General features: G+C 46.0%; 1 protein-coding gene across 1 annotated transcript in view; it reads right to left on the reverse strand.

The window, feature by feature from the left end:
• LOC119973062 (protein FAM3C-like) overlaps positions 1-13,098 on the reverse strand; it is a 126,569-nt gene extending 113,471 nt beyond the window's left edge. Inside the window, exon 1 of the mRNA XM_038810521.1 lies at positions 12,969-13,098. The gene's annotated coding sequence lies outside the window, so the exon portion shown is untranslated. The remainder of the gene's footprint in view (positions 1-12,968) is intronic.
• Positions 13,099-25,415: the final 12,317 nt, after the last annotated feature.

The following is a 25,415-nucleotide window of genomic DNA, read 5'->3' on the forward strand; positions in this document are numbered from 1 at the left end:
AGAGTCCAGACGATCAAAATGAACGTATTGCCCAGGTTCCTCTTCCTGTTTAGATCCATTCCGATCTACATCCCCAAGGCCTTCTTCATAGCGCTGGACAAACTTATCATGGCGTTCGTATGGGGGGGTAAAAATGCTAGGATCCCAAAGAAGGTCCTACAGAAAACAAAATCCAGGGGGGGGCTAGCCCTCCCGAATCTACAATTCTACCACTGGGCGGCAACAGCCGAGCGAGTAAGGGGATGGATCCAGGAGCCAGAAGCCGAGTGGGTGCGTGCGGAGGAGGCCTCCTGCATGGGGACCTCCCTCCGGGCCCTCGCCACGGCAGCACTCCCATCCCCACCCAAAAAACACTCCAGCAGCCCAGTGGTGACAGCCACCCTCCAATCCTGGAACCAACTGCGGCAGCAATTTGGCCTGAACAAAATGTCGGACAAGGCTCCCATCTGCAACAACCATAGGTTCAAACCAGCACTGACTGACGCCACCTTCAAAAGGTGGAGACAGGACGGGGGGACACTGACAGTCAGGGACCTATACACGGACGACAGGATCGCAACACTGGACGAACTGACAGAGAAATTTCAGCTAGCTGGGGGGAACGAGCTACGATACCTGCAGCTCAAAAACTTCCTACGAAAGGAGACAAGGACGTACCCACAACCGCCACGACAGACACTACTGGAAGACCTACTGGACGCAAGTATCCTAGAGAAAGGGAACTGTAGTGACATGTATGGCCGACTGGTAGATAGGGACGACACCGTACTGGACGCAACAAGAAGGAAATGGGAGGACGACCTGGGGATGGAGATAGGGTGGGGACTCTGGAGCGAAGCACTGCATAGGGTCAACTCCACCTCCACGTGCGCAAGGCTCAGCCTGACGCAACTAAAAGTGGTACATAGAGCCCACTTAATGAGAAACCGTATGAGTAGGTTCTTCCCGGAGGTGGAGGACAGATGTGAGCGGTGCCAAAGAGGCCCGGCCAACCACGCCCACATGTTCTGGTCTTGCCCCAGACTTGTGGAGTACTGGACAGCCTTCTTCGAGGCTATGTCCAAAGTGGTGGGGGTGAGGGTGGAGCCATGCCCGATAGTTGCGGTCTTCGGAGTTTCAGACCAGCCAGATCTATTCCTGGGGAGGAGGGCGGACGCCCTTGCCTTTGCCTCCCTGATCGCCCGCCGTAGAATCCTGTTTGGCTGGCGGTCAGCAGCATCGCCCAGAGCTGCAGACTGGCTGTCCGACCTCTCGGATTCTCTCCAAATGGAGAAAATCAAATTCGCCATCCGAGGGTCGGACGACGGCTTCCACAGAACGTGGGAGCCATTCATGCAATTGTTCCGAGACCTGTTTGTGGCCAACGTACAAGAGGAAGAATAGTCGGGGGAAGGTAGCGCGGGGAGGGGGGGGGGGGGCTACGGGCTCGTTACGGGGGTTTGATGGCTAGCTAAGGCCCAAAACCAAACTAAATAAATGCCAATAAACATGTTGGGGAATGTAAAATATGTATGCCGGCAAAGAGGGGGAGGCCACAGTTATTACTACGAAGATGCTCACCTGTAAATATATATGTTAATTTTTGCGTGTTTTTTTTTTCTCTCTCTAACAATTTGTAATTTGTTCAATATAAAACATGAAAACTGAATAAAAAACATTTATAAAAAAAAAAAATAGGTTAAGAGCCCATGGTGTTAAGGGTAAGATCCTGGCATGGATAGAGGATTGGCTGACTGTCAGAGGGCAGAGAGTGGGGATAAAGGGGTCTTTTTCGGGATGGAAGCCAGTGACTAGTGGTGTGCCTCGGGGGTCTGTGCTGGGACCACAACGTTTCACAATATACATGAATGATCTGGAAGAACGAACTGAAGACACTGTTGCTAAGTTTACAGATGGTACAAAGATATGTAGAGGGACAGGTAGTATTGAGGGGGGACTGCAGGGGGGCTGCAGAAGAATTTAGACAGGCTAGGAGAGTGGGCAATGAAGTAGCAGATGAAATACAATGTGGAAAATGTGAGGTTATGCACTTTGGAAGGAGGAATGGAGGCATAGACTATTTTCTCAATGGGGAAATGCTTAGGAAATCAGAAACACAAAGGGACTTGGGAGTCCTTGTTCAGGTTAACGTGCAGGTTCAATCGGCAGTAAAGGAAGGCAAATGCAATGTTAGCATCCATGTCAAGAGAGCTCGAATACAAGACCAGGGATGTACTTCTGAGTGTATAAGGCTCTGGTCAGATCCCATTTGGAGTATTGCGAGCAGTTTTGAGCCCCGTATCTAATGAAGGATGTGCTGGCCTTGGTCCATAAGACCATAAGACCATAAGACATAGGAGTGGAAGTAAGGCCATTCGGCCCATCGAGTCCACTCCGCCATTCAATCATGGCTGATGGGCATTTCAACTCCACCTACCAGCATTCTCCCCGTAGCCCTTAATTCCTCGCGACATCAAGAATTTATCTATCTCTGCCTTGAAGCCATTTAGCGTCCCGGCCTCCACTGCACTCCGCGGAAATGAATTCCACAGGCCCACCACTCTCTGGCTGAAGAAATGTCTCCGCATTTCTGTTCTGAATTTACCCCCTCTAATTCTAAGGCTGTGCCCACGGGTCCTCGTCTCCTCGCCTAACGGAAACAGTTTCTTTGCGTCCACCCTTTCTAAGCCATGTATTATCTTGTAAGTTTCTATTAGATCTCCCCTTAACCTTCTTAACTCCAATGAATACAATCCCAGGATCCTCAGCCGTTCATCATATGTTAGACCCGCCATTCCAGGGATCATCCGTGTGAATCTCCGCTGGACACGCTCCAGTGCCAGTATGTCCTTCCTGAGATGTGGGGCCCAAAACTAGACACAGTACTCCAAATGGGGCCTAACCAGAGCCTTATAAAGGCTCAGTAGCACATCGCTGCTTTTATATTCCAACCCTCTTGAGATAAATGACAACATTGCATTCGCTTTCTTAATCACAGGTTCAACCTGCATGTTTACCTTTAGGGAATCCTCGACTAGCACTCCCAGATCCCTTTGTACTTTGGCATTATGAATTTTCTCACCGTTTAGAAAGTAGTCTATGCTTGGATTCTTTTTTCCAAAGTGCAAGACCTCACATTTTCTCACATTGAATTGCATCAGCCATTTCCTGCACCACTCTCCCAAACTGTCTAGATCCTTCTGCAGCCTCCCCACTTCCTCAGCACTACCTGCCTGACCACCTAACTTCGTATCATCGGCAAACTTCGCTAGAATGCCCCCAGTCCCTTCATCCAGATCATTAATATATATGGTGAACAGCTGCGGCCCCAATACTGAACCCTGTGGGACACCGCTGGTCACCGGCTGCCATTCCGAAAAAGAACCTTTTATCCCAACTCTCTGCCTTCTGTCAGACAGCCAATCCTCAACCCATGCCAGTAGCTCACCTCGAACACCATGGGCCCTCACCTTACTCAGCAGCCTCCTGTGTGGCACCTTATCAAAGGCCTTTTGGAAATCCAGATAGACCACATCCACTGGGTTTCCCTGGTCTAACCTACTTGTCACCTCCTCAAAGAATTCTAACAGGTTCGTCAGGCACGACCTCCCCTTACTAAATCCATGTTGACTTGTTCTAATCCGACCCTGCTCTTCCAAGAATTTAGAAATCTCATCCTTAACGATCGATTCTAGAATTTTACCAACGACCGAGGTTAGGCTAATTGGACTATAATTTTCCATCTTTTGTTTTGATCCTTTCTTGAACAAGGGGGTTACAACAGCGATCTTCCAATCGTCCTGGACTTTCCCTGACTCCAGTGATTTATGAAAGATCTCAACCAACGCTTCCGCTATTTCTTCATCCACCTCCCTCATAACTCTAGGATGTAGCCCATCGGGGCCAGGAGATTTGTCAATTTTAAGACCTTTTAGCTTTTTTAGCACCATCTCTTTTGTAATGGCAACCACACTCAACTCAGCCCCCTGACCCTCTATAATTTTTGGGATATTACTCATGTCTTCCACTGTGAAGACAGACGCAAAGTACTTATTAAGTTCTCCAGCCATTTCCTCGTCTCCCATCACTAGCCTTCAGTTTGAATTGGCCCAATGTCTACTTTGGCCTGTCGTTTGTTTCTTATGTATTGAAATAAACTTTTACTATCATTTCTTATATTACTGGCTAGCCTGCCTTCATATTTGATCCTCTCCTTCCTTATTTGTCTCTTTGTTAACCTCTGTTTGTTTTTGTAGCCTTCCCAATCTTCTGATTTCCCAGTGCTTTTGGCCACTTTATAGGATCTCTCTTTTTCTTTGATACATTTCCTGACCTCCTTTGTCAGCCATGGCTGTCTAATCCCTCCCCGGATAATCTTTCTTTTCTTGGGGATGAACCTCTGTACAGTGTCCTCAATTATGCATACAAACTCCTGCCATTTTTGCTCTACTGTCTTCCCCACTAGGGTCTGCTTCCAGTCGATTTTCGCCAGTTCCTCTCTCATGCCCTCGTAATTACCTTTATTTAACTGTAACACCATTACATCTGATTTTGCCTTCTCTCTTTCAAACTGCAGACTGAACTCAACCATATTATGATCACTGCTTCCTAAGTGTTCTCTTACTTTAAGATCTTTTATAAAGTCTGGTTCATTACATAGCACTAGGTCCAGAATAGCCTGCTCCCTTGTGGGCTCCATGACAAGCTGTTCCAAAAAGCCATCTTGTAAGCATTCCATGAATTCCTTTTCTTTGGATCCACTGGCTACGTTATTTACCCAATCCACCTGCATATTGAAGTCCCCCATGATCACCGTGACCTTGCCTTTCTGACATGCCTTTTCTATTTCCCGGTACATGTTGCGCCCCTGGTCCTGACCACTGTTAGGAGGTCTGTACATAACTCCCATTCTGTTTTTTTTGCCTTTGTGGTTCCTCAATTCTACCCACACAGGCTCCACATCATCCGACCCTATGTCGTTTAGTGCCATAGATTTAATTTTGTTCTTAACTAACAAGGCAACCCCACCCCCTCGGCCCACCTCCCTGTCTTTTTGATAGGTTGTATATCCTTGGATGTTTAACTGCCAGTCCTGAACCCCCTGCAGCCATGTCTCTGTGATGCCTACCACATCATAATCATTCACGATGATCTGTGCCATTAGTTCGTCCACTTTGTTACAAATGCTACGAGCATTCAGGTAAAGTGCCTTAATGCTAACTTTCTTATCATTACAGATATTGGAAGTCCTAAGATGTCCAAAGTTATCCTTCCTTTTTGTTGAATTCCTAGTCTGCCTCAAGCTTAAATCCACCTGCCTACATGTTATCCTCCTGCGTATCTTGCCATTCAACTCTATGCTCCCTGTCGCTTTCACTTTCCCTTCCCCCCAACTCAGAAGTTTAAAGTCCTACTGACCACCCTATTTATCCTCTTCGCTAGAACACTGGTTCCAGATCGGTTCAGGTGGAGACCGTCCCAACGGTACAGAGCCCCCCGGTTCCAAAACTGATGCCAATGTCCCATGAAGTGGAATCCCTCTTTCCCACACCAATCCCTTAGCCACGTGTTTACTTCCCTAATTTTCTTGTCCCTATGCCAATTGGCACGTGGCTCGGGCAGTAATCCGGAGATTATGACCCTTGAGGACCTGTATTTCAGTTTTCTTCCTAGTGCTTGATAGTCCCCGAACAGGTCCTCCACCCTAGCTTTACCTATGTTGTTAGTCCCAACGTGGACCACAACAACTGGATCCTCCCCCTCCCGCTCCAATATCCTTTCAAGCCGGTCAGAGATGTCCCGCACCCTGGCACCGGGCAGGCAACACACCATGCGAGACTCCCGATCCGGCTTGCATAGGATACTATCTGTCCCCCTAATTATAGAATCCCCTATAACAACTACTTGTCTTTTTACTCCCCCCTCTTGAATGGCCTTCTGCACCATGGTACCGTGGTCAGCTGGCTCATCCTGTCCAGAGCCCTTTTCCTCATCCATACAGGGAGCAAGAGTCTCATACCTGTTGGACAAGGTCAAGGGCTGAGGCTCCTGCACGCCTGAACTCAGGTTCCCCCTGCCTGCCTCACTAACAGTCACACTCTGAAGTCCCTGATCACTTACTGAATGTGAATTACTTAATCTCCCAGGTGTGACTTCCTCCTGAAACAAAGTGTCCAGGTAACTCTCCCCCTCCCGGATGTGCCGCAGTGTTTGAAGCTCAGATTCCAGATCATCAACTCTGAGCCGGAGTTCTTCCAGCAACCAACACTTGCTGCAGATGTGGTCATTGCCATTCACAAGGGGAACAGCCAGCTCCCACATCATACAGCTACAGCACATCACCTGCCCAGCCATCTCTGATTAGTTAATTAATTTATTACTTTGTATAAATTTCAGTTTAAAAAAAATAACAAACTTGGATACCTCTGCTATAGTCTTTTTCAACCTAGTTCTGGTTAACAAATAAGAAAAAGAAAAATAATAATGTAATAAGGTCCAGAGGAGGTTCACAAGAATGATCCCTGGAATGAACAGCTTGTTGTATGAGGAACGGTTGAGGGCTCTGGGTCTGTACTCATTGGAGTTTAGAAGGATGAAGGGGGGAGGGGAGGATCATATTAAAACTTACAGGATACTGCGAAGCCTGGATAGAGTGGACGTGGAGAGGATGTTTCCATTTGGACTGAAGGGATGTTCCTTTAAAACAGAGCTGAGGAGGGATTTCTTCAGCCAGAGGGGGTGAATCTGTGGATCCCTTTGCCACAGAAGTCTGTGGAGGCCAAATCACTGAGTGTCTTTAAGACAGAGATAGAAAGGTTCTTGATTAATAAGGGGATCAGGGGTTATGGGAGAAGGCAGGAGAATGGGGATGAGAAAATATCAGCCATTGAATGGCGTAGCAGACTCGAAGGGCCGATTAGCCTAATTCTATTCCTATGTCTTATGGTCTTATCTGGTGGTGAGATGTACTAACATCATTTTGTTAACCCTTTGTGTTCCTCACAATACGCATATTGTTACATCCATGCCTGTCAACAAAGGAAATTTGAAAGTGACTCATTCTAATCACTTCCACCTAATGAATGAGCTTTTATTTTTGCCTGTACTCTCAATCCAGAACTTGTTTCACTTGATCTTTTGACAAAATTTCATAACATTCTGTTTCATGTTACATCCGGTGAGTACATATTCTTTTGAGAATCAAGGAAGGAAACATATTGTGCAACCTGCAGTTCTGTTTTATTTTCAATAAAACTTTTAATATTTTTCAATTACTTTCAATGTTCATTCAGTTATTTAATCACTTTTCTGGTAAAACACAAGTGGTCATACATGGTACATATTTAACAAAGCGTGTTAAGCACATGTATAAGTGGGACCAGAGAATATCACCATCATTTTTAAATCACTATGTGAAGATAAATTTTACAAAATCAATTGAGAGAATCTGATCATGCATTACACTGAACGATCACCTCACTGAGATAAAACAATCGAACTGTGCCACAATCGGTGTGATTTGGGAAAGTTGGAGAATTTATATGAAAAGGACAGGGAGATATAGTTCAGGTCACAAGGGAAATCCATTATTAAATCTCGGGTGCTGCTGCTGTACAAATGGATGGATGCCAGTTTGAATGAACTCTCATAGAAGCACATGGTCACATTGTTTATGGGAGTGACAGGGGTCAATAAAGGGAAGAAGGCTTTTAAAAAAAAGTATTTTCATTCAAAACTTTTAACATTTTGCATTTAAAGCAGACAGCAGTACGAAGTAGAACCACCACAAATCCCCAAACCTGCCTCCCCACACCACCCTGACCAACCACCCTACCTCACCCCCTCACCCCACCCCCTCACCACACCTTACCCCCTCACCCCACCTCCCAGTAGCTAACAGTAACCAGCTCCCTGAAATGTAGTATAAACAAACCCCATCTCTTATGGGACCCCTCACTCACCCGCCTCAGAGCAAAATTCACCTTTTCCAAATGCAAGATCTCCTTTAAATCCCCCAGCCACACCGACGTACAGGAGGGAGAAACTGACCTCCAGCCCAACAGGGTCCGCCTACAAGCGATCAACAAGGCAAAGGCTAAAACATCTGCCCGCTCCCATCTGCAACTCCGGCAAGACTGACATCCCGAATATGGCCCCCAAGGGACTGGGCTCTAAATCCACATGCAAGATCACTGATATGGTGCTGAAAAACAACCTCCAAAATTTCTCCAACTCCGGGCAGGACCAGAACATATGTGCGTGATTGGCTGGACTCCTCCCACACCCTCACAAATATCATCCACCCCTTCATTCAACCTCATCCTCGACTTTGTCAAGTGCGTCCATGCACTAACTTTAGCTGTATCAACCCCAGCTTCATGCACGCCGTTGAGGTGTTCACCATCCGCAACATCTCACACCACAGCCCCTCCTATCCCCAGATCCTCCTCTCACTTGGCCTTAACTACTCCAGAGACGCCATTTCCTCCCCCAAAATCCTTCCAGTGTTCGCTGAGATGAGCCGCTCCTCCTGCCCCATCACCGATAGCACTCCCTCCAACAAAGAGGATGATGCTGCCACCGGGAAAGTAATCAAACAATATTTTGGGAAATCTCGCACCTGCATGTACCTGAAACCCTCCCCCCGCGGGATCCCAAACTACTCCCCCTAACTCCTCCAAACTTGCAAACCGTCCTTCTAAAAACAAGAACTTCAATTCCATCACTCCTCGCTTCACCCATAGCCGTAACCTCGCATCCATCCATGCTGGCTCAAACCCATCGTTCCCGCAGATCCTCCCTCCATATTTTCAGCATGGCCGCCACCACCGGACTCCCTGAGAATTTCCCTGGGGCAAATGAGAGCGACGCCATTGCCAGTGCCCGCAACCCTGACCCCTCACAAGAGCCTGCCTCCATCCTCACCCACAAAGCCTCCGACTGCCTACTCCAACCCCACATCTTCACTGCGTTCACTGCCCAATAATAGGACAACAGGTCTAGAAGGGCCAAGCTCCCCTGACTGTCGCCCTCTCTGATGTACTGTCCTCCTAATCCTTGCCACTTTACCTGTACACACTAACCAACCTATCCACACCCATAAAAAGTGATTGCGGAAAAAAGACCGGTTGGCACTGAAATTAAAATGTTCATCTTAACCACCTGCCAATGACAGGGAAGGCTATCCCACCTCAGTAAATCAGCTTTGACCCTACCCACCAGACTTGTAAAGTTCAACTTATTGACTCCGAGATACCTAAAGTGGACAGTTGTCACCCAAAATGCCAACCCCCACCCAACCCCAACTCCTGCCCCTGGAGAAGGCACCACAAAACACTCACTTTTTCCCCAAATTTAACTTGTAGCCTGAAAAAGCCCCAAATCTCCTAAACAGTCCTATTATATCCCCCATTGAAGATCCTAGGTTGGAGATATACAGCAACAGATCATCTGCATACAGGGACACCCAATGCTTCACCCTCACCACCCCTCACTATGCCTCTCCATTTATCCGAGCACTTCAGCGCTATGGCCAAGGACTCTATTGCGTTAAGAAGGTGTTGATGGTGGATCCGATAATCCATAATCCAGAAAATTGATATATTATAACACTGCATTATAATCATTCTTTAAATTTACACTGTTAAGACTGTGGTGGATATTGTTTGTAACAAATGAATTACTGTCTTTATTTAAAAACTCAATCAGATAATTCTGATAAATAAATAAAAACTCAATCAGATAATAATCAGAGGGGCTGGTTTAGCACACTGAGCTAAATCGCTGGCTTTTAAAGCAGACCAAAGCAGGCCAGCAGCACGGTTCAATTCCCGTACCAGCCTCCCCGAACAGGTGGCGGAATGTGGTGACTAGGGGCTTTTCACAGTAACTTCATTTGAAGCCTACTCGTGACAATAAGCGATTTTCATTTTTCATTTTCATTTCGGAATGTTTTACCACCATGATTTCAATGACGGTGAGAACAATTTTATCCTGTAACTGGATCAGTGCATGGAGGTGCTGAAGCAGCCGGCAGTCATTTTGAACAGATGGTTCTCCTTATTTTATGAATAGTGAGCTAGTTGACCAATAACAACAGTCAACACTCCTGCACAATTTCTGGTTCATGTGTTAGTTTATTAGTGAAGGCATGATGGACATCCTATTTCATTAGTCTTTCAATTTCTGGAACATGCTGTAAGGAGGCGAAGAGCTACCAAGAGATTTCTGATATTTCCCAGGTGGTGTTGCTGGCAATAGGCAGGAACAGGAGGAGTGCTTCTCCTATGAAGTGGAAAGAAGATGCCTAACAACCTCTCTAAAAAAGCCTGATTAGAGTTGGCAGAAGTGAGCAGTGGGAACATCACCCAAGCATTTGGATCAAGTGTAGGAAGATGTTTAATGACTTCATTCCATCAGCAAAGGTGAGCACAACTGTTCCTTTTCCCATCTCTTGTATTGCAACTGGGCATCGTCCGCCCGCTGCATCCTTCAGCATTCTGACCAATTGCTATCCTTTGAATGTACGTCCCCAGAAGTGTTATGCCCCTTTTTACTCTCAACAGCCTGCAGGAGCTCCACTTGGGTGGATGTGGTTTGTCTCTACTCTTCTGGAAGAAAGGACTATGCATAACATGAGGGAATAATTAAGTCCGGTGGAGGAAGTTCAGATATCATGGCCCTCATCCTGGTGGAGTAGAAGGCAATGAAATTAGTGGGACATCAAGAGAAAGCAATATTGAGTATTGAGAGGCTGACAGCTTGTCAAAGTAGGGTGACCACTTTTCAACTGAACCCCCACATGAGTCACAGAGTAAAATATGACACTGAGGTTGTGAACACTATGGTTTGGCTTCACATAGTTGCCAGGAAAGGGATGGAATAAGTGGCAAGAGAGCAGAGTTTGTGCCAGGGACCGAGACTAATAACTTCAGTATTCCCAATATTTATGTTCACGCACTACTGTATATGTCAGATAAGCAGCTTGCCAGTTTAGTGACAGAGGAGGGGTGGAACGAGGTGTGCTGATGTAGAACTGGGTGTTGTTAGTATCCACCTGGAAACTAATGTGTTTTCTCCTTGTGCCACTAGGAGTAGCATATCGATGGAAAATATGACAGGGTCTTTGGGGAGCCACCAGAGGTAACAGTATGAGAATGGGAAGCAAAGCCATTGATAGCGATTCACTGACTATCATTAGATAGATAAGAATAGAATGGAACTAGGTAAGTGCTGTCTCACCCTATTGAATGGTTGGGGAGAAGTATCGGAGGAAGATGGTGCAAACAACTGTGCCAAAGGCTGTAGACGGGTTGAGAAGGTCAAATCTTCCAACTGCAGATGTCAAACTTCATTACCACATTAACTCTTACACTTTTCTTTTAGTTCATTCTCAGCAGCAACAGCCTGACTGAGGGTGGACATCTCACAGAAGTAACATCACTCCTGAAGAGACATTATCAAGTGCATCGTACCTCCCACGTATCTGGCAAATAGATTTGTACCATGGTTGGGATAGATGGTGAGTTGAAGAGATCATCATTTGGTGAAACACATAGCACAAGGGCACAGGAGCAGCCCCTGGTGGCAGCTCTGGAGACAACTCACTTGAAGACAATGTTCTCTGCTAGCTCCACTGACTGAGACAATGTTGCTGACTTCCAAGCACTTGGCTGGAAAACAAAAATGCTTGCGAGATGCTAATGATTTAGTGAGTTATTGGAAACCTTTTAAGGACTTTGAGTAACATGTCTGAGAGTGTGCCGTTCAGTCCATTTCCACTGGCTGTTATTGTCACATGGTACTTAACTAGCTCTGCAATCTCGCCTGGAGCACATGGCAGCCGTAAAGAGCTTCAGCCTGCAGTTGTGATCTCAAAGGTTTGCACTCTCACACATCACCAATGAGCATCTCAAGAGTTCCAATATGAGTCATGGCAGTCCACCACAATTGAGGAAACACATAGTAGAATGATTCATTTGTTCTGATCACATACTAGCTGTACATTGATGGAGTGGAACTTCTTGTGATTGACATTAGTTCCTTTCTGTCCTCCAGGGCCTTGGTCACAATATCAGCATTTTAACTAGTAACCTGTTATTGCTGCAAACTCCACAGCTTTCTAATTTTGACTGCCATTATCAATGGGAACGAAATGTATTGATTGACCCAGGCAAATAAAGTATCGGACACTTCCTTGATACACTGATGGACCAATAGTTGTGAGATGCCCAAGATGTCCTCTCTAGCACCCTGGGAGCAATGCTGAGGGTAAAAAATTCAGGGCAGTTGCCACTTTAACAGATACTGACATGGTATGGATCCCAGTTATGGCAGGAAGTGGATCACCTTTGTCAAAAAACACAGCTTCCCCCTTCACAGCTTCCTATACAGGTTTAGCAAGATCTCTCAAGCCCACAGGCCCTGTTGAGTGTGTAAAGCCCTATCACGCTATCTTTTGAGAGTTCAACTGCAGCGCCTCTGGCATGTTTAGTGCTCCAGTGCTATTGCTGCAGCTGTTGCTGTTCTCCTTCCTCTTGCTCTGACATACACTCAACATTTTACTCACATAAAGTTTCTACTGTACAATGGAGTTGCCTGAGCAGTAATACTTCAATATTTTACCTCGTTGTTTTCTTTTTTTGCTATTCAAAATGTCCCAAATAGCCCATGTATTTTACCTCGAATGAACAGTCAGTGACCCAATTACAGGATACTTTTCGAGTAATAATCTGTCGTTGAATTCCAGAAGATGTCAGTGTGTAAAATAATCCTTTTGTTACAAATATGAACTGATCACCCCAGATGTAAAAAAAAAAGCACAATGGCCTCAATTGAAGTACATTTGATCAAATTATTTTGAGTTCAAAGTACATTGAAAAATCAGGAAGCAACAAGCAGAAAGTTCAACTGCATTAAATTACAGTAAAATTAAACTATGGTTTTGCTAATGGCTGAATTAAACTAACATATAAAGCCATTGAACTTACCTGCCGGTCAGTCATCAAATCATCAGCTCTGCACTGACTAACTAGTTTTTACCTCGGTGCTTCTAGCAGTGAATGAAACTATCAAAGTGAACTTTTCGTTTTGCTGGTAACAAAAGGGGGAGGAGATTGTGACAACGTGGCATTTGCAACTAATGTGGCACACCCAGTTAATACATTGAGTGTTTACATGAAAATGATTCAAGGTTAAAACATCAGTAACCCTGTAATTTTGACGAGAGGAACTACAACAGCTTGTGAAAATAAGTGACACTCAAACATAATTTTCCCACAAGTTGTTGTAAATTGCTCAAGGGTCTGGAATTACATCTGCCACTAAAATCTACAGAAGGCAGGTGGAAATTGTGCAAATCAACAAATAAAGTGTATGCAATCTGATCCATTCCTGCCATAAACTTGGCTAATGCCTGGAATGGGCGGGTTGTCTTATGAGGAAAGGTTGGACTTGTATTCACTGGAGTTTAGAAGAGTGAGAGGTGACTTGATTGAAACTTTTAAGATCCTGAATGGTATTGACAAGGTCGATGTGTGGAGTATTTTCCCTCTTGTGGGAAAATCTAGGACTAGGGCTCACTGCTTTAATGATAAGGAGTTGCCCATTTAAGGCAGAAATGAGGAGAATATTTTTCTCTCAGATGGTCATACATACAGATGAATTAGGAGCAGAAGTAGGCCACTCGGCCCCTTGAGCCTGCTTCACCATTCAATAAGATTATGGTTGACCTGACTGTAACTTCAACCCCACATTTACCGTTAACTTATACTCCCTTGTTATTAAAGAATCTATCTAGATCTGCCTTAGAAATATTAAAGACTCTGCTTCCACTGCGCTTTGAGGAAGAAAGTTTGAGATTCGTGACCTGAGAGGAAGAATTTTTCCTCAACACGGTCTTACATTGAGAACCCCTTATTTTCAAACAGTGACCCCTAATTCTAGATTTTCTGATAGGAGGAAACGTATTCTCTACATCGACCCTGTCAATACCCATCAGGATTTTTAAAGTTTCGATCAAGTCACCTTTCACTCTTCTAAACTCGAGCGGATAAAAATCAAAGCACTCCAGCCTTTCTTCATAAGACAACCACCTATTCGTGCTATGAATCTAGAAAACCTTCTCTGAACTGTTTCTAATGCATTTACATCCTTCCTTAAATAAAAAAAATACTGTACACAATACTCCAGCTGTGGTCGCACCAATGCATTGTATAATTTAAGCTTAACCTCCCTACTTCTCTAATCAATTCCCCTCACAACAATAATATTCTATTACCTTTCCTAATCACTTGCCTGTATACCAGCCTTTTGTGATTTATGCACGAGGACATCCAGATCCCTCTGTACCTCAGGGCTCTGCAATCTCTCACCAGCTTCTTTTTTATTCTTCTTGCCTAACTGGACTATTTCACATTTGCCCAATAATATTCCATTTGCCAGATCTTTGCCCACTCATTTAAAAAAATATATTTTTTATTCTCCTCTTCACATTTTCACCCAAATTTACACCCACCAACAATAAACAATAATCAGTAACAAATGTCAATCCCCATATCAATAACAACAATCCCATCCTCCCACCAAACCCCAAACATTAACCCACATGTTCACATAAACAAATGACAAAAAGGAATCAGGAATCACCCATAGTCGCCATTAACACACACCGCCCCCCTCCCCCGAAAGCCTCCCACCCATCCCCCCCAACTAATGTTCGATGTTATCCAGTTTTTGAAAGTGCATAATGAATAATGGCCATGAATTGTAGAACCCCTCTAAAAGGCTGCTCTCCAACCCATCAGAATCCGCCTTCAGGTGATCAACGAGGCGAAGGCTACAACATCTGCCTGCGCACCTGTTTCCAATGCTGGCTGGTCCGATACCCCAAATATGGCCTCAAAGAAAGAACAAAGAAAAGTACAGCACAGGAACAGGCCCTTCGGCCCTCCAAGCCCGTGCCGACCATGCTGCCCAACTAAACTACAATCTTCTACACTTCCTGGGTCCGTATCTCTCTATTCCCATCTTATTCATGTATTCGTCAAGATGTCCCTTAAATGTCGCTATCATCCCTGCTACCACCACCTCCTCCGGCGAGTTCCAGGAACCCACTGCTCTCTGTGTAAAAGACTTGCCTCGTACATCTACTCTAAACCTTTCCCCTCGCACCTTAAACCTATGCCCCCTAGTAATTGACCCCTCTACCCTGGGGAAAAGCCTCTGACTATCCACTCTGTCTATGCCCCTCATAATTTTGTAGACCTCTATCAGGTCGCCCCTCAACCTCCGTAGTTCCAGTGAGAACAAACTGAGTTTATTCAACCGCTCCTCATAGCTAATGCCCTTCATACCAGGCAACATCCTGGTAAATCTCTTCTGCACCCTCTCTAAAGCCTCTACAACATCCTTCTGGTAGTATGGCGACCAGAATTGAACACTATACTCCAAGTGTGGCCTAGCTAGGGTTCTATACAGCTGCAACATGACTTGACAATTCTTATACTCAATGCCCCAGCCAATGAAGGCAAGCATGCTGTATGCCTTCTGGACTACCTTCTCCACCTGTATTGCCCCTTTCAGTGACCTGTGGACCTGTACACCTAGATCTCTCTGACTTTCAATACTCTTGAGGGTTCTACCATTCACTGTATATTCCCTACCTGCATTAGACCTTCCAAAATGCATTACCTCACATTTGTCCGGATTAAACTCCATCTGCCATCTCTCCACCCAAGTCTCCAAACGATCTAAATCCTGCTGTATCCTCTGACAGTCCTCATCACTATCCGCAATTCCACCAACCTTTGTGTCGTCTGCAAACTTACTAATTGGACCAGTTACATTTTCCTCCAAATCATTTATATATACTACGAACAGCAAAGGTCCCAGCACTGATCCCGGTGGAACACCTCTAGTCACAGCCCTCCATTCAGAAAAGCGCCCTTCCATTGCTACTCTCTGCCTTCTATGACCTAGCCAGTTCTGTATCCATCTTGCCAGCTCACCCCTGATCCCATGTGACTTCACCTTTTGTACCAGTTTGCCATGAGGGACCTTGTTAAAAGGCCTTACTGAAGTCCATATAGACAACATCCACTGCCCTACCCGCATCAACCATCTTTGTGACCTCTTCGAAAAACTCCATCAAGTTAGTGAGACACGACTTCCCATTCACAAAACCATGCTGCCTCTCGCTAATTTAGCCAGCATATATAACGATCATGGCGGCAATGTAGCAGCTATGTCTCATTGCACATAAAGTTAAATAAAACCTTATTGGTGTAAAAATAGGTGCTAAATATTCTTAGTGGTTGGCATAGAATGTTCAGAACTAGTCTTTCACTTCAGGGAATGGACTAAATTTCACAGCAGACAGGTGGATTTTGACTTGAGATGAGATAAAGGGCGGAATTCTCCGATCCCATGCCGGGTCGGAGAATCCGACACCGGCCGCTAATTCGCCAATGGTGCCATCGTGTTCGCCGCCAAGTGCTGCTGGCGTCATTCGTGTGTAGTCCTACCCGGCGGGATCTCGCTGTTCTGGCTGTGGGGGCCGTCCTGGTGGTTGAGAGGGGGGATCTGACTCTGGGGAGGGCCTCCACGGTGGCCAGGCCCGCGATCGTGGGCTGCCGATCGGCGGGCGGGCTAATTCCGGGGAGGGGAGGCATATGTTCTTCCACGCCAGGCCCCTGTGGGTCTCCGTCATGTTGCGTGGGGGCCGGCAAGGAGATGGCAACCCACGTGCATGCACGGACCCGCGCCGGCCGTGCTGGGGCCCGTGAAGTGCTCCAGTGCCGTGCTGGCCCCCTGTGGTTTGGGGGATTGCTGCTCCTAGAAGCCAGATGACGCCGAAGTAAAACGCTCCGGGGTTTACGATGGCGTCAACACTCTGCCGCTAAAACGGAAAATCCCGCTCAAGGTCACATGTGTCTTTTTTGGTTTCCTCCAAGTGCTCCAGTTACCTCCCACTATCCAAAGATGTGTAAATGAGGTGGATTAGCCATGCTAAAATTGCCCTTAGTGTCCAAAGATGTGCAGGTTAGGTGGGGTTGTGGGGATAGGGCGGGGGAGTGGGCCTCTTAAGGTGCTCTTTCAGAGGGTCAGTGCAACTCAATGTGCCGAATAGCCTCCTCCTGCACTGTAGGGATTCTATGAACACTGGTCCCTGGTTCATAGTTGTTGGTCTCATTTCAGCTACAGGGCAATGGAAAGCTGCCATATAGGTGCAGGAGGGCGTTGAGGCGAAGATACTCGGGTTGGAGCTTTAACATTTTCCTCATACCTGACCTAGAAGCGCTTGATGGATTCCAAAAATCAGTAAGTGTTCCATTAAACAGAACTTTGATGATCTTAATAATCTATCCCTCAGCTCTTCCTGCTAAATATTTTATCTCCATAAAATTCTCCCTCACAAATATTTAATTGGGCAAAGCACCATCATCTGACATTAGCAAGGGTATTTATTCATAGGGGCCTGTACATCAGTGATTTGCACGCTAACTTGAAAAACAGGAGAAAATCACTGTTTCATTTGTTTGTCCTGAACAATTCAAAATTTTCATTAAACCTTGCAGTCGGGTTTTACCTGGGTGCACAACATTGCACCACATCATATAGTAGGGAAACTGCAGCTGGGGGGAAAAACACTACAGTTAATTGGTTCACTTTTCTGGCCAAAAAGAAAGAAGTCTTCAAAAACAACTTTGATTTATATGACAGTTTTAACATGGGAAAATATCCTAACATTCTTCACCGAGGTATAATTTTAAAAAGGAACAAGCTCAAGAGGAATGAACTGATAATAAAAGGGGCAACACGGTAGCATTGTGGATAGCACAATCGCTTCACAGCTCCAGGGTCCCAGGTTCGATTCCGGCTTGGGTCACTGTCTATGCGGAGTCTGCACATCCTCCCCGTGTGTGCGTGGGTTTCCTCCAGGTTCTCCGGTTTCCTTCCACAGTCCAAAGATGTGCAGGTTAGGTGGATTGGCCATGATAAATTGCCCTTAGTGTCCAAAATTGCCCTTAGTGTTGGGTGGGGTTACTGGGCTATGGGGTTACAGGGTTATGGGGATAGGGTGGAGGTGTTAACCTTGGGTAGAGTGCTCTTTCCAGGAGCCGGTGCAGACTCGATGGGCCGAATGGCCTCCTTCTGCACTGTAAATTCTATGTCTAAACCCTGGCTCAAAGGGCGGGTCGTAGTGTCTAAAAACAAAATACTTCCTGTTATCAACAGTTTTTAATTCTATATTAAAAAGTTCTAAGTTCTTGTGAAGACAGTGTGGCTACAAGTATAGCTGACAGGTTATTAACCCTCAATTGGGACAAGGGCAAAGATACTACTTAAACTTAGGGGAATTGGTGCTTGGGTTCTGGGTTGCCTGCCCTTTCTGTCTGCACTTGTTAACATAAGGACACATGGTGGCACAGTGGTTAGCACTGCTGCCTCACAGCTCCAGGGACCCAGGTTCAATTTTGGCCTCGGTTGACTGTGTTGAGTTTACACATTCTCCGTGTGTCTGCATGGGTTTCCTCCGGGTGCTCCGGTTTCCTCCCACAGTCCAAAGATGTGCAGGTTAGGTGGATTGGCTACGTTAAATTGCCCCTTAGTGTCCAAAGGCGAGGTGAGGTTAGTGGGCTTAAGTAGGCTGTTCTTTCAAGGGTCCTGTAGACTCGATGGGCCAAATGGTCTCCTTCTGCACTGTAAATGCAATGTATATCTAGAAACAGCATTCACTGCTTTCAGCTGAAGAAAGAAATTGCTTCCCTTGGTTCTGCTGTTCACAGTTCATCCAGGTTTTGAGAAATGTTGCAGCTGACAAAATTATGATTCAGGGGATTTCAGACGTATTCCATGCGTATGTGTGAATCAAAATGATTTTGTGCACACTAAGCAACGCCTGAAAATATGCCTACCATTGAAAACACAGAAAAAGCTACAAATATTCTCAATACCTGGCTCACTTCTACAAAAAATAAAACTGTGGTATTTTGATTGGTTGGATTTTTAGGCACTTATATCCAGTGCGTGGGAGAAGAATTGAAAAGGGCAGGTAGGCAAAAACAAAATGTACCCTGCTCAAAAAATTTAGAATGACAGAGGACACTTTAGCATTCCCAGTTGAACAACTTACTTTCCCCATGGCATATGGAGAGCAATTAAGTCAGAATTATTAATTAAGGAAAGAGAGAGCCACATTTATATAGTGCTCTTCACAACACTGGGCATCTCAAGACGCTTTACAGCCAAGAAGTACTTTTGAGATGTAGGAAATGTGGCAAGCAATCTGTGTACAGCAAGCTCTGAGGAACAGCAATGTGATAATGACCAGATTAGTATGTTCTTGGTGATTGAAGGATAAATATTGGACAGGACACCAGGGTTAACTCACCTGCTATTCTTTGAAATACTGCTACATCTTGAGCAGCAATAAAACTCAATTGTTTCAGGCTGTATGTCCACAGCTAATAAATGTATAAAATTAGAGATTGCATTAACAAAAACATGAACGAGTTGATACCACACCCAGTTCTTGTACTTTGTCCTGTTATAAAGCAAATAAGATGAGGCGTATTAAAATAAATCTTCTCGATAAGGAAGTGGATGGTGGGTACGGGGTCTATTTGGGAGCGGGTGGAGGCGGCTTCGTGTAGGGGCTCCAGTTTGGAAGCCCTGGTCACGGCTCCTCTACCGCTGCCGCCGGCCAAGTACACCAGCCCGGTAGTGGTGGCGACCCTGCGGATATGGGGCCAGTGGAGGAGGCATGTGGGGGAGATGGGGGCGTCTGTCTGGGCGCCAATCTGCGACAACCATCGGTTTGCCCCCGGCAGTATGGATGGGGGGTTCCGAGTATGGCGGCGAGCAGGGGCGGGAAGGGTGGGTGATATGTTCCTGGAAGGGAGCTTCGCGAGTTTGAGGAGCTTGGAGGAGAAATTTGGGTTGGTAAGGGGAAATGATTTTAGATACCTACAGTTGCGGGACTTTGTTCGTAGACAGGTCCCATCTTTCCCGCGCCTCCCGCCAATGGGGACCCTCAACAGAATAGTCTCTAGGAGGGAAGAAGGGGAGGGCAGAGTCTCGGGTATATATAAGGTGCTCATGAGGGAGGAAGGGTCCCAGACAGAGGAACTGAAACTTAAATGGGAGGAGGAGCTAGGTGGGGAAATGGAGGATGGGCTGTGGGCAGAGGCCCTGAGTAGGGTAAATTCGACCGCGACATGTGCTAGGCTCGGGCTGATCCAATTTAAGGTCGTTCACCGGGCCCATATGACGGTGGCTCGGATGAGCAAATTTTTCGGGATAGAGGACAAATGCGCTAGGTGCGCGGGAGGACCAGAGAACCATGTTCACATGTTTTGGGCATGCCCTGAGCTGAGGGTTACTGGGAGGGATTTGCGGGGGTCATGTCCCAGGTACTAAAAACAAGGGTGGTGATGAGTCCAGGGGTGGCAATTTTTGGGGTTTCGGAAGACCCGGGCGTCCAGGGGGAGAAAGAGGCCGATGTGTTGGCCTTTGCTTCCCTGATAGCCCGGCGACGAATATTATTGGCGTGGAGGGACTCAAAGCCCCCGAAGACTGAGTGGTGGCTTGCGGACATGTCGAGTTTCCTGGGGATGGAAAAAATTAAGTTCGCCTTGAGGGGATCTGTGCAGGGGTTCACCCGGAGGTGGCAACCATTTATTGACTTCTTTGCGGGAGAGTGAGCGTCAGCAGGGGGGTGGGGGGAGGGGGGGGTGGGTAGAGTAGAGTAGGAGGGAAAATATGGCGGGTAGTACCGGTGGGAGGGGAGCGGGCTTGTGCAATATGTTACGATGGAAGTATTGAAAGTACGTGGATGTTTGCACATTTTTGCCTTTTGTGCTTCCTTTCTGATGATGTCTGTAACTGTTTATAAAGCCAAAAACTACCTCAATAAAATTGTTTATTAAAAAAAAATAAAAAAAATAAATCTTCTCAAATTAATGGATCCCAAGCTTGTGCAGAGAACAGGGTTTGGGGCAAGGATTCAGAAAAGGGAAACCCAGAATTAAGAGTTTCACAGAATCTCTGCTGACATTTGCAGAAGGATATCATTTATCATGTAGGCGGCACGGTAGCACCATGGTTAGCACTGTTGTTTCACAGCACCAGGGTCCCAGGTTCGATTACATCCAAAAGCTGTTAGGTAATTTGGACAATCTGAATTTTCCCTCCGTGTACCCGAACAGGTGCCCGAATGTGGCAACTAGGGGCTTTTCACAGTAACTTCATTGCAATGTAAGCCTACGTGTGACACTAATAAAGATTATTAAAAAAATTATTAATAAAAATTTTGTCTGCAGGATTCCTACCTGACAGTCTGGTTAGGTCAGGCCACAGGCAGGGACCAGACAGGGGGGGAAAGATTGGGGTTCGGAGCGCATGGAGTTGGAGAAGATCACAGAGAGGGACAAATTTGGTGGCCGGGGGGGGGGGGGGGGGGGGGGGGGGCAGGGTGAAGGGCAAGGAGCGATTGTGAGTTCAGTGGGAGTACTAGTACCACAGATAGAAGTCTTCTGAATCCATTTGAATTGACATGAACTTGCACTTTTACGTAATTAGTCCTGTTGCAAAACCAACAAAAGGTTACACCTCATTTAATAATGTGCCTTTAACATGCTAAATTCAGAACTGCTGGTAGGCAGTCTCTCTGACCCTGAAAACAAAATAAAATTAGTGCAAGGTACAGACCATCCCCATCCTGGCCACACTTAAAAAACTCAAAACACAGTGTCCAATGTTAGATATGATTTTGTGATTGGACACCATTTGCTAAATAATCCTCAGTGTGCTAAAAATTACATTGGCAACCAATTTAAGATTATCAGTCGGGCTTGCTGTGCAATACATTTGTGTGTACTGGAAGCTACATATATTAATACACAAGGCCCCGAGAACATTTCATATGTTTCAGCGAAACAAAAGAAGTGATGGCCATTTTTTGGTTCATTCCTCAGGTCAATCAGTGTCAAAGTGCCTAGTATAAATTGCCAGTTAACTCTCAGCCAGCATTAACTGGCGCAATCTCCATGACAACTGATCAGAGTCCACTTGCCAACCAATCATAACTCTCTTTTCATAGAGGGTAAAGTTGCTGTCTCCCTTGACATTGGTATTCTTGCTGTTGTCCTGATGAATGCAAGACGAAAAGCTTCGACAAAATGTATTTTTTTCTGAAATACACAAATCTTATTTGAAATGTCAAATTTCTCAAGTTTTTGGAATACTATTTGAAAAAATGTTTACAATATTTAAAATTGGTCTTAATCTGATGTATATCTACCAAATGTCATGTAGCTGTCTGTAAAATAATTTAAAAGTGAAGGATATCCCGCCGTTTTTTACCTCCTGGCTTGCCTTCTGTGGGAATTCTTCATTGTGATAGGCTGCTTCGCCTGCTTGATGGCATCCTTGTTGTTGGATACGAGGAAGTCCTCTTTAGCTTACATTGGACTCAAAATAGCACCATGCAGAAATCCACAACACAGAGAGAAAACTAGATCAGAGAGAGACCTAGATCAGAGAGAAAACTAGATCAGAGAGAACTAGATTGTTGCTTCACTGCTGACTGGGAAATATGAACCGATCAATTTATTTTCTCACTTAAGTATCATCGAACCAACTAATATTTGGCATATTGGTCAAAGATAACATGGCTCATACATTTTCGTACCAAACTCTTATCTAAACAATTCAAAATTATTAAAGATAATAAACAATTAAATGGGCAACAGGGCACACTGCAAAAATAAAGGCCGGGTTTCTCAGAGCCCACGCGTGAAATCGCGCTTGGTGCGGGGCCGGGGAATGGGGCGTCAGACCTGCGATCGGGTCCGACGCCTTCCCGCGATTCTCCGTGGACCAGAGAATCAGCGCCAGTCGCGCGAGCGCAGCCGACGCGCCGCCGGTCTGGTGCCATTGAAAGAGGCCCCTGCGGCGATTATCCGCTGGCAGCTGGCCGAGTTCCCATCGGTGTGGTTTCCTCATGGTTCCACCCGGCGGGCACTCAGAGTGGCGGCTGCCCGGGCGCCCTGGTGGGGGATTGTCACCGGGAGTGTCCTCCAGGATGGTCAGGGTTCAGATTGGGGGCCACGGATCGACAGGCACGCATGATCTGGTGGTTGGGGGGAGGGGTATTTTGGGGGGCTGGCTAGCTGTGTGGGTCCGCCATGTTGTGAGAGGCCACTGCGCACGCATGTGTGGACCTGTGGCCGGAAGTGCATGGCCCCGTATCGGCAGCCGGAGCTGCAAGGACCCTGCTGGCCAACTTCAGGTAAGTCAATTGCTGGGTCAAGGGGCCCGTTGATGCCGGCGTGAAATGCTCCGGTGTTTATGCCGGCGTCAACACTTGCCGCCGTTTCAGAGAATCCTGGCCAAAATCTTTACCATACCTGGAACAACAGATGATATTATTCATTTGACAGAAAAAGTTTTTATCTTTAAACCCACCAACAAAATCATACTCGAGAGCATAAACCTTGTAAAGTAGAGCAGCAGTTTAATATAGGCCGCAAGCTAATCAGTGAGGCGATGAATTGCAATGCCACAAAGGCGAAGATGCAGGAAGAAGATGAGAGATCCTGAAGTAGATACAGTGCCATTCATTCCTGGAGGGCTTCTCATTTTTTCAGTTCCCCATAAGATGGAAAATGTATTGCTCATTGCTAAAGTGAACTTTGGGTTTGGCTCTGCTAACGAAATAGACTCGCTAAATTTGAAACACCAAAAATTGAAATCACAAGTTTCGGGTGCAAATTTATTTTTTAATGCATTCATTATTCATTAAGGTTACAGGAATACATTTTCTCGTGGAATCAGTGACAGAGCCATGAGGTCATGTTGCAAATGTACAAAACTCTGGTGCGGCCGCATTTGGAGTATTGCGTGCAGTTCTGGTCGCCGCATTATAGGAAAGATGTGGAAGCTTTGGAAAGGGTGCAGAGCAGATTTACCAGGAGGTTGCCTGGTATGGGGGGAAGATCTTATGAGGAGAGGCTGAGGGACTTGAGGCTGTTTCCGTTAGAAGAAGGTTAAGAGGTGACTTAATAGAGGCATACAAGATGATCAGAGGATTAGATAGGGTGGACAATGAGAGCCTTTTTCCTCGGATGGTGATGGCCAGCATGAGGAGACATAGCTTTTAATTGAGGGGAGATAGATATAGGACAGAGGTAGGTTCTTTACTCGGAGAGTAGTAAGGGCATGGAATGCCCTGCCTGCAACAGTAGTGGGCTCGCCAACATTAAGGGCATTTAAATGGTCATTGGATAAACGTGGATGATAAGGGAATAGTGTAGATGGGCTTTAGATTGGTTTCACAAGTCGGCACGACTTTGAGGGCCGAAGGGCCTGTACTGCGCTGTAATGTTCTATTGAAGTACAATACAAATGTACTGTGTCAGTTAACGCATCACATAAGCAATACTTTTTTTTCAAATGAACAGGGTTATTATTTACAGAAGTGTTATAACCTCCATGGAGGTCAAGGAATAAGGACAATCTGATTCTTCATGACCTCCACGGTATATGAACTTCCCTGGTAATGAGAGCGTGGCTTCCCCTTAACAAGGGGAGCCCTTATTAGTATAAAAACCCTGACCAGGATGAAGTTCGATGAAAAAACCCTTTGTGGAATGGAGAGTTGACTGTATTGTTAATTAACCTTGTACATTGTTTTCTACCTGCTGTTTCATGCGTGCGGTTTTGGTGGATTCAGCACTGGCGATGAGGATAAAGTGGAGCTGCCGTTGGCGGCAAGCACTACGCACCGGGTCCACTTCATCTAGGCCTCTAATCCACCAGCCAAAATGCCACACATCGGGAAATTAGAATTGTTTAAGCATGTACCGATGACTGGGTGCAATATGTTGAGAGTATGCAAAATTTATTTTGCACCACCGGGATCATCGTTGATGAACAACAAATGGTGATACTGCTAGCAGCTTGCCAGGGGCCCACCTACAACCTTATCAGAAGCCTAACCAACCAAACTGTGTCAGATTCACAGTTGTTGGCCACTTTTGACCCCAAGCCACTGTTGATCGTTCGGTGGTTCCAGTTTCACATGACCACTCAGGCCCAGGCCAAACCTAACAGTGGCTTGCTGGCCCGATGAAGGAAGTTGGCCGAAACTGGTGAGTTTGACGCTGCACTCAATGAGTCTTTACACGACCGCTTAATACGTGAATCCGTGACACGGCTACAGATCAGCTAAACTAATCTGGATCTGCATGCAGTAGAAATAGCTATCTCCCGCGAGAGTGCTGATCAAGGGGTCCAGGAACTCCAAGGAATGGTGCTGCTAAGCCTAGGCTGCAAAACCATACGCTGTTCAAATCCCGCTCGGTCTGAGTAGGCGAGCCCCCGTCACTGGGACAGCCACCACAGAGACACTTGCCGGCACAACCGGGGCCCAG

The sequence above is a fragment of the Scyliorhinus canicula genome, chromosome 11 (assembly GCF_902713615.1).
Source record: "Scyliorhinus canicula chromosome 11, sScyCan1.1, whole genome shotgun sequence".
Taxonomy (NCBI): Eukaryota; Metazoa; Chordata; class Chondrichthyes; order Carcharhiniformes; family Scyliorhinidae; genus Scyliorhinus; species Scyliorhinus canicula.